General features: G+C 36.6%; 1 protein-coding gene across 4 annotated transcripts in view; it reads right to left on the bottom strand.

Annotated features, from left to right (window-relative positions):
- pard3aa (par-3 family cell polarity regulator alpha, a) overlaps positions 1–14,463 on the bottom strand; it is a 708,633-nt gene that overhangs the window by 342,186 nt on the left and 351,984 nt on the right. The window lies entirely within an intron of this gene.

Genomic DNA, 14,463 nt, shown 5'->3' with positions numbered 1-14,463 from the left:
TTACTCACTGTTCATGGCATGGAAACACACGGCTACCGATTTCAACTTAAAGCTTGGTCATCATCTTAATAGTTCTCAAAGGATCTGGCTTTGGCGGATGCGGTCAGGAATATGACAGATGAAACAAACGGCCTGTAATTTAGGACAAAACCGCAGAGACACACCCTTTAAATAAGAAAGGGGCTAATTATCTTAATCAAGCGACTCCCCAAGCCCGCTGATGGAAACAGTCAAACGGGTCACTAACACATAGATCTGGACATGCGGAGCTTACAGAAAAACTCACATAACAGTGTCATTTCTGCTTCTGGAGCTCATCAGCAATCAGGACTGAACACACCTGTCTGCAATCAACACACCAGACCACTGGGCTTAAAATCACAGCGCAGACAATTATTACAAGCCTGGACCTGACTGGAGGTATACACTGTAAAAAAAACTATACAGCAAAAGTCATGACAACAAATGTTGGCAGAAAATGGACATTTTAAACAGAAATTGGGGGGAAAATTATACAAGGGGGGCTAATAATTCAAAAGGGTTAATAATTCTGACTTCAACTGTATCTTATTCATAACGGCAGATTTACAATCCTCATGCTTATTCCTCAATCAAACAAAACCAAATGTCAATGTTTCTTAGATAAAATCTGCGCATGGTGCACATACTTCTTCCTTTCAAAAACAGTAGGTAGTTTGCCATTGTGAAGATACTCCCGCTGTCTGTGTTTTAAGGCTATACCTGTGAATGATTGCAGCAGCTCTCGGGCAATCAGAGGCACTTGTTGAGCAGGAACAAATGTACTTCTGTACTTCCCAGAGCTACAAAAGAGCTCTCTCAACACTTTCCATCAAAACACAAGGCAATCTCTAATTTAACAACTGGCCTCGAGTGTTCAGGTAACACGCTGATTTGATTTCTACGTCCTTTCAAGTTACTAAAGTTTCTCACATCCAACAAACAGATTCAAAGACAAATATGGCTGCTCTGGGAAAACAAATGTCAAGACCTTATGGAGCCATACATTTACAAAATATAATTCATACATCCACAACACAATTCACATTCACAAAATCCAATTCCTAAAGTCAAAACACGATTCAAAAATATGCAAATACAATTTATACATTCAAAAGACAATTCAAAAATATGCAAATACAATTCGTAAAGTCAAACCACAATTTAAAAATATGCAAATACAATTCGTAAAGTCAAAACACAATTTAAAAACATGCAAATCCAATTGGTAAATTCAAAACACGATTCAAAAACACACAAATCCAATTCGTAAATTCAAAACACGATTCAAAAACACACAAATCCAATTCGTAAATTCAAAACACGATTCAAAAACACACAAATCCAATTCGTAAAGTCAAAACACAATTTAAAAACACACAAATCCAATTGGTAAATTCAAAACACGATTCAAAAATATGCAAATCCAATTCGTAAAGTCAAAACACGATTCAAAAACACACAAATCCAATTCGTAAAGTCAAAACACAATTCAAAAATATGCAAATCCAATTGGTAAATTCAAAACACGATTCAAAAACACACAAATCCAATTCGTAAATTCAAAACACGATTCAAAAACACACAAATCCAATTCGTAAAGTCAAAACACAATTTAAAAACACACAAATCCAATTGGTAAATTCAAAACACGATTCAAAAACACACAAATTAATTTTGTAAATTTAAAATACGATTAAAAAACACACAAATCCAATTCGTACGTTTAAAACACGATTAAAAAAATATACAAATTTAATTAGCAAATTCAAAACATGATTAAAAAAAGATGCAAATCCAAATCGTAAATGCAAAACACGATTAAAAATATGCAAATCTAATTCGTTAATTCAAAACACTTTTTAAAAATATGCAAATCTAATTCATAAATTCAAAACACATTTAAAAAATATGCTAATTTAATTCATAAATTCAAAACACGATTAAAATAATATGTGAATCCAATTTTTAAATTTAATACACGATTCATAAATACAAAAATTTAATTTGTAAATTCCAAACACGATTCAAAAACACACAAATCCAATTCGTAAAGTCAAAACACGATTCAAAAACACACAAATCCAATTCGTAAAGTCAAAACACGATTCAAAAACACACAAATCCAATTCGTAAAGTCAAAACACGATTCAAAAACACACAAATCCAATTCGTAAGTTCAAAACACAATTCAAAAACACACAAATCCAATTCGTAAGTTCAAAACACAATTCAAAAAATATGTGAATTCAATTTGTAAATTTAATACACGATTCAAAAATACAAAAATTTAATATGTAAATTCAAAACATGATTCGTAAACATGCAAATCCAATTCATTAAGCCAAAACACAAGTAAAAAATATGCAAATCCAATTTGGAAATTCAAAACATGATTCAAAAACACACAAATCCAACTTCTAAATACAAACAGGATTTAAAAATATGCAAATCCAATTTGTAAGTCAAAACCCGATTCATAAACACACACTATTCGTAAATCCAAAACATGATTCGTCAATACAATTAGCCAATTTGTAAAATCAAAACATAATTAAAAATATGCAAATTAAATTCGCATATTCAAAATACGATTGATAAATATGCAAATTCAATTTGTAAATTCAAAACACGACTCATAATATACACAAATCCAATATATTTGGTGACAATATAGATGATATTTACTTGTGAATGCACAAATTGTGTGTTGTATTAATTAATTGTGTTTTGAACTTGGACTGGATGTTGTTAATGTGAATTGCGCTGTGCATATATGAATTTTATTTTCGTAAATGTCTTATTTTTGAGACTGCTCTGGCTCCACAGGACTTGACCTTTCTAGAAAAGACAGGCGTCCAAATGCGAGAGTTCATTCTCAGATATTATCTTCTGTGAATAACTGAGCACAAACAAAAGTGGGATTGTTGTCGTTTCCTAACAACTTAACATTCGCAAAAATCTCTTCCACAGAAATAGAAAAAGTCAGAGAAACTGGAACAAAACAGGAAGCAGGCAACAATAACTCAAAAATAACTGACATCATTCAGAAACAAGTTTGGGGGAAAAAAGTGCAGATTTTCAGATGACTGGCAAAACAGGCGTCACACGCGGGATATCAAGCCAACTCATCAGCTGTATTAAAATAGAACCTGTCACACATTTGTCTGGATCTGGCCTCAATAGGCAGCATAAATCCAACTGTCAGTAGACATCAGCGTTCAAATTAATTGCGCAATTAAGATTCTCTTAGCTTGGCAGATTCGGCCTCTAATGGATCTGTGAAAAGTCTGAACCGGTCATGAAGAGGAATTTAATGTAGTGTTTAATTACTGTTCTGTGCCGACGTTCCCGTAAAGCCTGTCATCTGGACCGTTTTGGGAGAGTTTGGATTGGATTTCTGCAGCCAACAGCGTTGACGAGTCACAGTTATTGTGTGTTTGAACAAGGCGACGCTCGTGAGCACCAACTCCAACTTGGAGAGCGCTCCAATTGACTACAGATGGGCGTATTATTGGAACATGAATACAAAAAGCTCATCGTCATTCATAGGGTTATTTTCAGGGAAGTTGAGCCAGAAAATGATGCATATGAAATAGTTTCGAGGGTACAAAAATGCTTTCAGATCGGGTTTTCTCCAAAGAAAGCGCCTCGCAACTGCTCGGAAATTTCTTTTGGATTTGTCAAGTTTACCGTGAAAGAATTCAACAGGTTCATTGACGCGTGTACTTTGGTAATTTGGGATGTTTGAAAATGAGCAATGGAGAGAGTTTCAAATGCGGCATATTAAGTCTGTGTGCAAGAAACAGGGCGCAGTGTCAAATTTAAAACGTTCAAATGAAAAAAAGAATTCATTTCCACTGCGTTACTTGCGTTCCACCTTGGAGGAACGTACAAAAGAAGATATTTTCAAAATTAGACTATTGGTTGCTTACATGAATGATGGATTTGTCTAGAAAAAAAGCCATGCATTTGTAAATTTTTGAAGCAACTTACCCAGTTAGATGTATTTTTAAGGGGTGAGAGCTTGACAGTAGACAGAATAATCACACAGAGCACAGTGGTCTATGGTTATAAAACAACCCCAAATCAAAATAAGTTGAGAAAGTATGGAAAATGCAAAAATATAAACAGAAAGAAGTGATTTCTACATTTCCTTTGACTTGTGTTTCATTGCAGACAATATGAACACTAAATATTTCATTATTTGTCAGGTCAGCTTCTTTTCATTTGTAAATATACATCCTTTCCTGTCATTCAGACCTGCACCACATTCCAAAAAGAGTTGGGACAGGAGCAATTTACATGACTGGCCTGCCTGCAGTCCCGACCTGTTTCCAATATGATGTGTGGTGCATTTTGAAGTGCAAATGCAACAACGAAGACCCCATACTAGAGCTGTAATCGGGCCTTAAAGGTTAGGCCTGACAGAATTCAGCCCGGGTCTGACAAGCACATTTTGATTGACAGCTTTTTAAAAGCCCGAACCAGTTTACAGTCCGCCATTATTCACATGTGCACACGCACACAGCTCTGTTGTCTTTTTTCAAGAATGAGTCGTTTATACGTGTTTTGACATAATTTATTCATAACTAACGTAGGCTATAGGCCACTTGGAAGTTGGAACAGAGAAATAAAACAAGTCCTCTGTAACATCGTAACATCTCAGCACTCTAAATAGGCCTAGGTACATACACTTAGCCTTTAAATTGGCTGACACCCCAATAAAAATAAGTCTTTCCTAACAAATTAAACACAAATAAATTATACATTTTGATGGGTATTTGAATAATAAAAGAATAATGCCAACATTAGCCTATATACTCTGTCTACATTATTCATTTATGATTTAATAAATTTTTAGCTATAATTTGAAAATCAAGGCTATGTGTTTTGTGGAGGAACATTATTGAATCCAGTAAATGGCTTTAGAGCTGTCCTGCGCTCAGTGATGGTGCGTGCAGCAGCACTAAACACCCTTTCACTGCTGCTGCTTCTACTGGCTGGGATGTATAGTACTGATCTGGCTAATTTTTGGGTAGGATTGTTTGTTCCTCTTCCACCAGCCAAGAACATTCATTTTATTTTCCATGACAGCGGTTTCAATGTGATTGACCTCGTCATTTCTCCTGTCAGGTTGCTGTACATTTTCCTACTAATCCATTAATCGAAATGCATCACATGTCAGTTGATTTACCGCACAAGCCAGAGCACCCGACCCGACCCCATCTAAAAAGATAGAAATTAAGCCCGAACCCCGTTCCTTCGGGTTTGGGCAAAGATCTTCAGCTTTACCCCATACTGTTACCCACCGTAAAACTTGTTTGGAAGAAAATTGGGACAAACTTACACCTGAAACACGTCATAACTTGCTGTCTTCAGTCCCTAAAAAGGGAAACCAAACCCCAAAAACCAACTGTCACTGGGGGAGTAGCAAATCACAATGACCTTGTATAAATTCATACAAATTCAAGAGTTCACACCTGGCTGATGATTGATAAATAAAGCGTGTTTGGCATTCTGTCACGGGAGAGAGCTCTGACCTCAAAGCCTGGGGCTCATTTCATCAGGAGAGGGGGGAGTCTCAGCTCAGGTAGGTATAGAGAAAGATCTGAATTCATTAATTCGTTCATTTTCCATTGGCTTATTTATTACACTTGTGTATCAGGTGTTGCCACAGCGAAATGAACCGCCAACTAATTCAGTACATGTTTTACACAGCGGATGTCTTTCCATTTCTAAGAAACACCCATACACTCTCACACTAATATATTATGGTCAATTTAGTTAATTAAATTCACTTATACCGCATGTGTTTGGACCGTGGAGGAAACCGGAGAACCCAGAGGTAACCCACGCCAACGCGGGGAGAACATGTAAACTCCACACAGAAACGTCAACTGACTCAGCCGGGACTTGAACCAGTGGCCTTCTTGCTGTGAGGTAACAGTGTGAACCACTGAGCCGCCCTGAATTATGCTAGAAAAAAGGGGGAGGAGTCAGGGTGGATGGGGGATTCTTCAAGATGAACATGACTGGTTATTTATGTGTGTTTTGGACTCATCTGATTGGTGAATCTTGAGATAGCTAATGTTGGTCAATCATAAGCACGTGATCCTCTCAAAATTAGTTTATAAATAAACTTCATTTAGCCACTTAATCAAAAAGTTGCCATGAAATAGCATGGAATAAACAAGAAATGTTCATTTTCGGGTGAACTATCCCTTTAAGGGTGATATTCAAATGTGCACAGTGGAGCACAAACCTCAAAATCTATTGTTAAAAGATAAACGCTTTGAAGTAACTACTCGAGTGTCCATCCCCAGTCGAGTTACCCTGTTGCTAACATTTACCCGACTCCACATGCTAATGCCAGTCAACTCAGCTTCATTTTCGAAGTCGGAGGTAATTCCTATTTGTAGTTTGTTTGCTTTGTTTCCTTCTGTCTGGGGCGGCTGAAGACTTCACGATGAGTTATGTCTTTTGCAGGAGGTGATGTACAATCTCTGCTTATCACAGTGGCTTAGCAGCGGTCGCAAACACGCATAACTTCTGAACGCTCGCAGCAGTGCACACTGGGAGATCAAAAGCAACGATAAATCGCGTCCAGAGCCGAGCAGACAGCCGGCAGACGAACGCAGTGGGCTTTTTGTTTACACGATGGAATTGCTTGTGTGTGTGTTGTGTTGTTTTAATGCTCTCACGCCGCCGCTGGCCACATTAGTGTGCCGGATAATTGCGTTTTCTGACATGAATAATTCAGCAGCGGGGTGTTTGTCAGGCCTCGGAGTGTGTTCGTGAGCGTGTGTGTGTCCGCCGAAGTGGCAAGGTAAGATTTCATCAAGTGCAGGATGTCTGTCAAAACACGTTTGCTCCCTTGCCGCTGTTGTCAGTTGGCTTTTCCCCCCTTCTTTTCTCCACAGTGGAGTTTTTGATGGCTCCCCGAGATGCCTATCACATCTCTCATTCTTTCCCTCGTTCTCTCCATCTTCAGGCCTGTGCATCTCCTGCTGTTTCTGCGCTCGCTCCCCCCCAGATCCTCCCACTTTCATCATTTCTTCAGCCGTTTGCTCCCTCTGCATCAGCCAAACTGACTATCCTCTGCTCCTCTGACATGCATCTTTTTGTTTTTTTCATTTGGCTAAAGGTTGGTTTGTATTCAAGGCTCTCCTCCAATTCCAAAATAAATAAACCTGATGCACATGCTAAGATGGCGAGGTTTTCCATAGTCCCGGACGTCACTGGCGTGGAGTGCCAACGGACTCTTTGATGAGCATTTTGTGCAAAATGGAGCACTTGTGAAATCCAATCTAATTAGCTGTACACTATATCCGGGAGTTGGTGTATACAGGCTTTTTCATGGCGTGGCCGAAAACAAAGCACTATTTACAAACTCACAGAATTCTTCAATGGCCCACTTCCAACTTGTTGCTAGTTTTGCCAAAGTTTGGAAGGTACATAATCATGTTGTGTTCGGTTTTAGCTTCACATAAACACAGTGTTTGTTCCATTATGCTGCTGAGTGTTTATGTTTAGACCACGAAACGCCAGCCAGAATGCACAATACCCAAACATAAAGTCAGAAATTAAACTTCAAATCACTTTCAAATGCTATGCTACTCATATTCAACCCAAGTTAAGATAACTTTTTGCTACCATTTAGAATCCCTGCATCTTTTTTTCTGTTGTGGTTATTTCTTCAGTGAAAGGCAGTGCTGTGTCTCCGATTAACATCACCTCACATAAAGAACTGTATCATGGCTGGTAGTGTTGGGCGATGTCGACCAATTTGGCATCGTACGAGGTCTAATCTGAAACATCGCGATGGACGATGGCATTGTCATCATAGGCAACGGTGAATTAATTATTTATGAATTATTAATTAATTTATAACAAATTTATTAGCTTTATCCATAACCAAATAATAAATAAATATAGATAAGTTACACACAAATTACCACCTGTCAATCACTTTTTCCATAGGACTCTGGCATGAATAGGCAGAGTGATCTGTGTCCTTATAATGGCGTCGACAAACTTGGTTGGTAAAAAAGGAGCACAACCAACAGTATCTGAGGTTTTCACTAAAATTACTAAGTACAAGTGTGAAAGATTGAAGCAGTGTACTGATGCTGTGACACGTTACCTGATAGATTCAAAAGACTGAAGATTCATTAGACAGAGACAAGATTAATTAAATATAACGTTTAACAACTATAGTGAGACACGATCCAGCGCTACATCCTTGATAAACTGTCCAACGTGCACTGCTCTCTGGGGTTTTGTGCTCACAGAACCCGCTGACTGCTGGAGCTCAGATGCGCGCATATGCTAGAGCGCATGACAGAGTGTGTTTCTGTGTGTGTGTTGTCACGTGATGTGCGTTTTCAGCATTATAGGGCATACTCACACTATGTACAGTTGCCAACAAGACCAACTAGAACTACTGCACTTGTAATCGAGCCACAGCATACTTGCGCAAGTCACCTTTACTTCTGTAGCTCTTTATGAAATGCATATTGTTTTAAAGAAGCTTTACGAAGATGAACAAAATCAGTAGTGTGTTGGTTTTGTGATTATTGTCATTATTGAAGGATGAAATTCACTGTAAAGCAGCTCTACCCATGCCTACTAAACAAATCAAGGTTGACAAGGAACCCAAACTTCACCAACTGACAGAAATGGAAAAGAAATGGGAGAAATAAGACTCAGACAGGTGGCACAGTGGCTCAGTGTTAAGCATTACTCTAAACACCATATATGCATGAAATGGTAGAGGTAAAGTGGGTACAGAATAATAAGATGGTTTTTAAATTTGACAAAAACCAAAAGTATTGTGTTTGGATCAAACTTTCAATGTGAACCACAGTTAATATTGTCTGTAATGAGTGTGCATATTGAACAGGTAGAGGAAATTAGGAGTTCTTCTTGATAGTAGGTTAAATTGGTTAAATCAGATCGATAAAATGGTATTTTAGAGGTTTATCAATTATTAAGAGATGTGTCAAATTTTTAGCACAGGACTGTATCTCTCAAATTGTTCAGGCAATTGTTCTTTCTTATCTAGATTACTGTCCAGTGGTATGGTCGAGTGCATCAAATAAAGACAGATAAATTACAGTTAGTCCAGAATAGAGCTGCACGACTAATTTTACACTGCAATAGAAGAGTTAATATTATGAAAATGCATAAAACTTTAGGTTGGTTATTGGTGAAGGATAGGATAATTGTTTCTCTGCTGTGTTTCATAAGAAATATTTCTGTGTCAAGAGTTCCAGGTGCATTGTACTGTCAACTTTTGTATAGTAATGCTAGTCCTGATTTTAACACCAGGCATGCATCAAAAGGAAATGTTTTGCTTCCCGTTTCAAAAACTAATGCAAAGCAACGGACTGTAATGTATAGAGGAATGAAAACATGGAATAAAACATTACATGCTTTGTAACAAGTAAAATAAGGTTTAAAAATTGTTTAAGAAATATTTAATGGCACAATATTAAGTGGATTGTTGATCTGGATGTTAGATCTGGGGATCCTGATAAATAAATAAATAAATAAATAAATAAATAAATAAATAAATAAATAAATAGATAAATAAATAAATAGATAAATAAATAGATAAATAAATAAATAAATAGATGAATAAATAAATAAATAAATAAATAGATACATAAATAAATAAATAGATGAATAAATAAATAAATAGATGAATAATTAAATAAATAAATAAATAAATAATTAAATAAATAAATAAATAGATAAAAAATAAATAAATAGATAAATAAATAAATAAATAAATAAATAAATAGATAAATAAATAAATAGATAGATAAATAAATAAATAAATAGATAAATAAATAAATAAATAAATACATAAATAAATAAATAGATTAATAAATAAATAAATAGATGAATAAATAAATAAATAAATAAATAAATAAATAATTAAATAAATAAATAAATAAATAAATAAATAAATAAATAAATAGATAAAAAATAAATAAATAAATAGATAAATAAATAAATAAATAAATAAATAAATAGATAAATAAATAAATAAATAAATAAATAGATAAATAAATAAACAAATAAATAGATAAATAGATAGATAAATAAATAAATAGATAAAAAAATAAATAAATAGATAAATAAATAGATAAATAAATAAATAGATAAATAAATAAATAAATAAATAAATAATAAATAAATAGATAGATAGATAGATAGATAGATAGATAGATAGATAGATAGATAGATAGATAGATAGATAGATAGATAGATAGATAGATAGATAGATAGATAGATAGATAGATAGATAGATAGATAGATAGATAGATAGATAAATAAATAAATAAATAAATAAATAAATAAATAAATAAATAAATAAATAAATAAATAAATAAATAAATAAATAAATAAAAAATGCAAGAAATGTATACTGGGTAAAAAAAAAAAACACAAGTAAGAGAAATCGGATGGATAAAATCAGGACCATGGACACATAAAGACAGAGGTTCATGGAAAGACTCCAGTGTTTGTTTGTTATCCTCTCAGTTTACTGTCTGACAATAAATGCATCTCCTGAAATCAAGACTCGACTGCTGATTGAAAACACGACACTCCCAGCGCCTAAGTTTACCTGTCAGGAGTGGCAAATGAAGCAACATCTCGGTTGTTTAAAGATCAGCAATCTCATGAGTATATGACGGTGACCATCACACACACCAGCCTGAGTGCCACATGACCTATAATTGCACTCAGCTAACACCAAACCTTCAGCCACACTCCAGAACACTCCATTGCATCGATTCCTGCAACAGCGGCTTGTTTGGAGTTCAGTGCACATGTGCAGCCCCCTCCCAGCACTTCTCTTTTCTTTTTCTCTAAAGGGCGAGGGCCGGCCGGGGGCATCAAAGCTCATTTTTCTGCAGTTCCCTCAGGACGTACTTCGGCTGTGAGCAAAGGTTAAAGCTGACGCCCCTATCAATAAGTCACTGCCTCTGCCAACCCGCATTTGACGCTCGCACTTTCGTAAAATGTCTGCAACTCCCTTGACGCCTGGAAGGCTAATCGTATGCGTGGAGATAAATGGAAATAAATAAATAAGACCCCTCAGCACGCTAACGGTTAGCCCTTAGAGCAAGAGCCAAAACCACAATCAAATGATGTAAAAAGGTCTTCGTTGGAAAGAAACTCTGGTTATTAACAGTGAATTGGGGGGTTGGGGTGGGGGTATAGTCAAACTAGTAAGACAGTACACCATTTGATTTCCATTTATGACCCTGACTCTCAATTATATGTAGTGTTTACTACACAGTAAGTCAAGTTCTACAGAGAGATTGCAATTATAGGCTAATTGTGCCATGTATAAGTATCATAAAAGCATAAACCAAGTGGCTGTGTTGATTTATTGGACTGTAAGCTGTCACTGTGGCAGAGCGTGTCACTCAGTCTTTTGATTTAGAAGTTCTCCAATGATGCGTTAATGGTCCTGCATTGTGATTGGCTCACATGACAGCCTTCCCACAACATTAAACACTCCCTCTTTCTCTCCCTCACGCACTTCTACAAAACAGCATCAATAACCCTCCGCTGTCCTCTCTCTCTCCACTTTATTTGCAATAACTGTCAGCGGTGGAGCGATGCTTTTGTAATCTGATTTTTATGAACATACTTGTATGGATTATTGAGATCCTTTAATGCTTGAACCGGGTGCTTTCGGGGAAAAAAAGCCGAAGTCTCCTGAATGTTAATGTGACAATAAGAGTAATGAAGCGTCCCACAGTTTATCTCTTCCCTCACTTTTTCTCTTCCCACCCCTGTCGTTCTGATGTCTTAAACTCTCCCTTTTAAAGAGGGAGTTGATGAGAAACGAGAAGGAGCGGGAGAGTTTGTGGAAGGGTGTCTTCATGATGGCGTCTTTAATCAAATCTTGCCCGAGCCAGAGAAAGCAAGTCAAACCTCATCTCCACCCTCCCTCAATCACCCTGGGCTTAAATAAGGCCCAAAATCAATCAGCCTGCGTTTGAACTCCCTTCAGGAGACGTCATGCTTTTCAAGCCCCGCTGGAGATGCCACACATCAAAACATGCTGGCCTCTTCCATACGACTGACTTATTTAACTACGGGATTTCAAATCCAATGAAGGGTGTGTTTGCATGAAATCTTTTCGATTAATACAACGTTTTGAATTGCACAAATTTATCTTGTGTAATGAGTATTGAAAGTTGGAATACTTGACACAAAAAAAAAAAACACTATTGGAGGCTTACAAGATCGTGTGTACGCCATAGACTAAAAGATTTGGACGTAGTGTCCATGACGACACCCATAGGTTTCTGAAGAGCTCAAATCAAGCTACAAGTAGGCGTGGCCACCTGTCAACATTTTGTTCGCGCGTCATCGCACCGACCAGGGAATACCAAACAGGGGCAAAGAGAGCATAAGCAGAGCTACAGTACAGACGCCTGCTAGCATTTTGCTTAGACAGGCTTTCCTTTGGGAGAAATGCTCTGTGTTCTGACCACATGTGATTGATTGTGTACTAAATCAATAAAGTGTTTAGTCTTTTAAAAACACTGTTGTAATACATTGAGCCACTAAACATTGTTCTTATGACGTTTTTCTACAGGAGGAAATCGCTAATTACTTCAGATATAGTCTGTGTTACTAAATGCAAGCCTATTGATGAAATCCAAGCATAATACTGTATGACTGTGTTTCAGATGACTGTTCAAAAGCCTACAATAAATGATCTTAAATAAAACAAATACATTCATAGAGATGATATACAAGTATAGAATTTCGCTTACATGGGAAATGGAGGCAACTTGAATGCTTTGTGAGCTCAATTAAGCACACACAGCATGCTATTTTATCTGATAATTGTAGGAAATAATTCCAAGAGGCAACTGACTGTGTAAAGCCGCATAAAACAACACAAAAATATGATGCATATGCTGAGTTCAGCGGCTAATCAGCCGGAATCAGCTGAGGTGAAGTGACAGCGACCAGCGAGATCTAGCTGTCACTCAAATGGCCACGACCTTAATTATGCAGACTTTATATAACTTAATAAAAACTAAACAGATGAGTTATAAAAATATTCCCCCCTTCACAGTTGTCATGAAATATAATACTAGCTATATTCACCAAAACCATGTTTTGTACCAACATGTAAACATGTTTTTATCAGCTGTAAAAATGGCCAATTTAGCATTGCGGTCAGTGAACATCTGGAGCTCCTGGAGCCAGCCCCTAAAGGCGAGTCAACGAATTGCAGTTTCAGTTACTTCCGTTTTGGAAGTTCATGAGGGTTGTCGCTAGATCGGATACGTTTGCAGCCGGAAGCTAATGAGAATTATTTCTGTTATTTATTAAATTTCACATTTATTGTATTTTATTAAGGTCTACTCCCACCCCAACCCTAAACCCAACCATCACAGTAACGTAAAAACAGTAGTTGTACGGAGTATTATTTATGTTATCTATTAAATTACCCAATAAATTGTATTTTATTAATGTATACCCCTACCCAACCCTAAACCCAACCATTACTGTAACGTAAAAACAGTAGTTGTACGGAGTATTATTTATGTTATCTATTAAATTACCCAATAAATTGTATTTTTAAATGCCTACTCCCACCCAACCCTAAACCAAACCGTCACAGTAACGTAAAAACAGTAGTTGTACGGAGTATTATTTATGTTATCTATTAAATTACCCATAAATTGTATTTTAAATGCCTACTCCCACCCAACCCTAAACCCAACCGTCACAGTAATGTAAAAACAGTAGTTGTACTGAGTATTATTTATGTTATCTATTAAATTACAAAACAAAATAAGCATGTCAAATTGCACAAAAGAAATCAGTGAAACCACGAGGCCGCGAATGGTGAACAGTCTTATAGCGAGGGACCACTGTATTTAAATAGAGTCTTTTAATATGTCATCAAATAATTCCTATTCTGAACATGGCTGACAAGATTGTCTGCTATATAGTCTACATCACACTGAGCAATGTTATAATGCCCGTCTTCTATAATTCATGGTAAAAATGCATGAAGTTTTCTTGATTCCGTAAACAACAGGTCATTGCGGCGGCCGATGGGAACCGCCAGCACTGAATGAATAAAGAAGCATCTTTATGGAACGTCGACCAAGAAAAAAAAAATCTGCATGCAAATGTCAAGTCAGCCAGAGTTCATTTGCACTCCTGAATTATCTATTATGGAAATAATAATGACTTCAAAATGAGTTAAGGCGGGTGGCAGCTGCCTCCGTGGCACACATGTGACCTAAATGTGCCCGAGGCTGAGAAGAGTTGAAGAGGCCGTTTCATGGAGCTTTATAAACTCAGTGTGAGATCCACAGACGGGTTTACTGGACCCATTGTTGAGCTGCTTTGAATGGCTGCACATTAAGGTGTGCGTGCGTGTGT

This window comes from Danio aesculapii, chromosome 24, assembly GCF_903798145.1.
Source record: "Danio aesculapii chromosome 24, fDanAes4.1, whole genome shotgun sequence".
Taxonomy (NCBI): domain Eukaryota; kingdom Metazoa; phylum Chordata; class Actinopteri; order Cypriniformes; family Danionidae; genus Danio; species Danio aesculapii.
The sequence above is the reverse complement of the archived record's forward strand: the minus strand, read 5'-3'. Positions and strand labels throughout refer to the sequence as shown.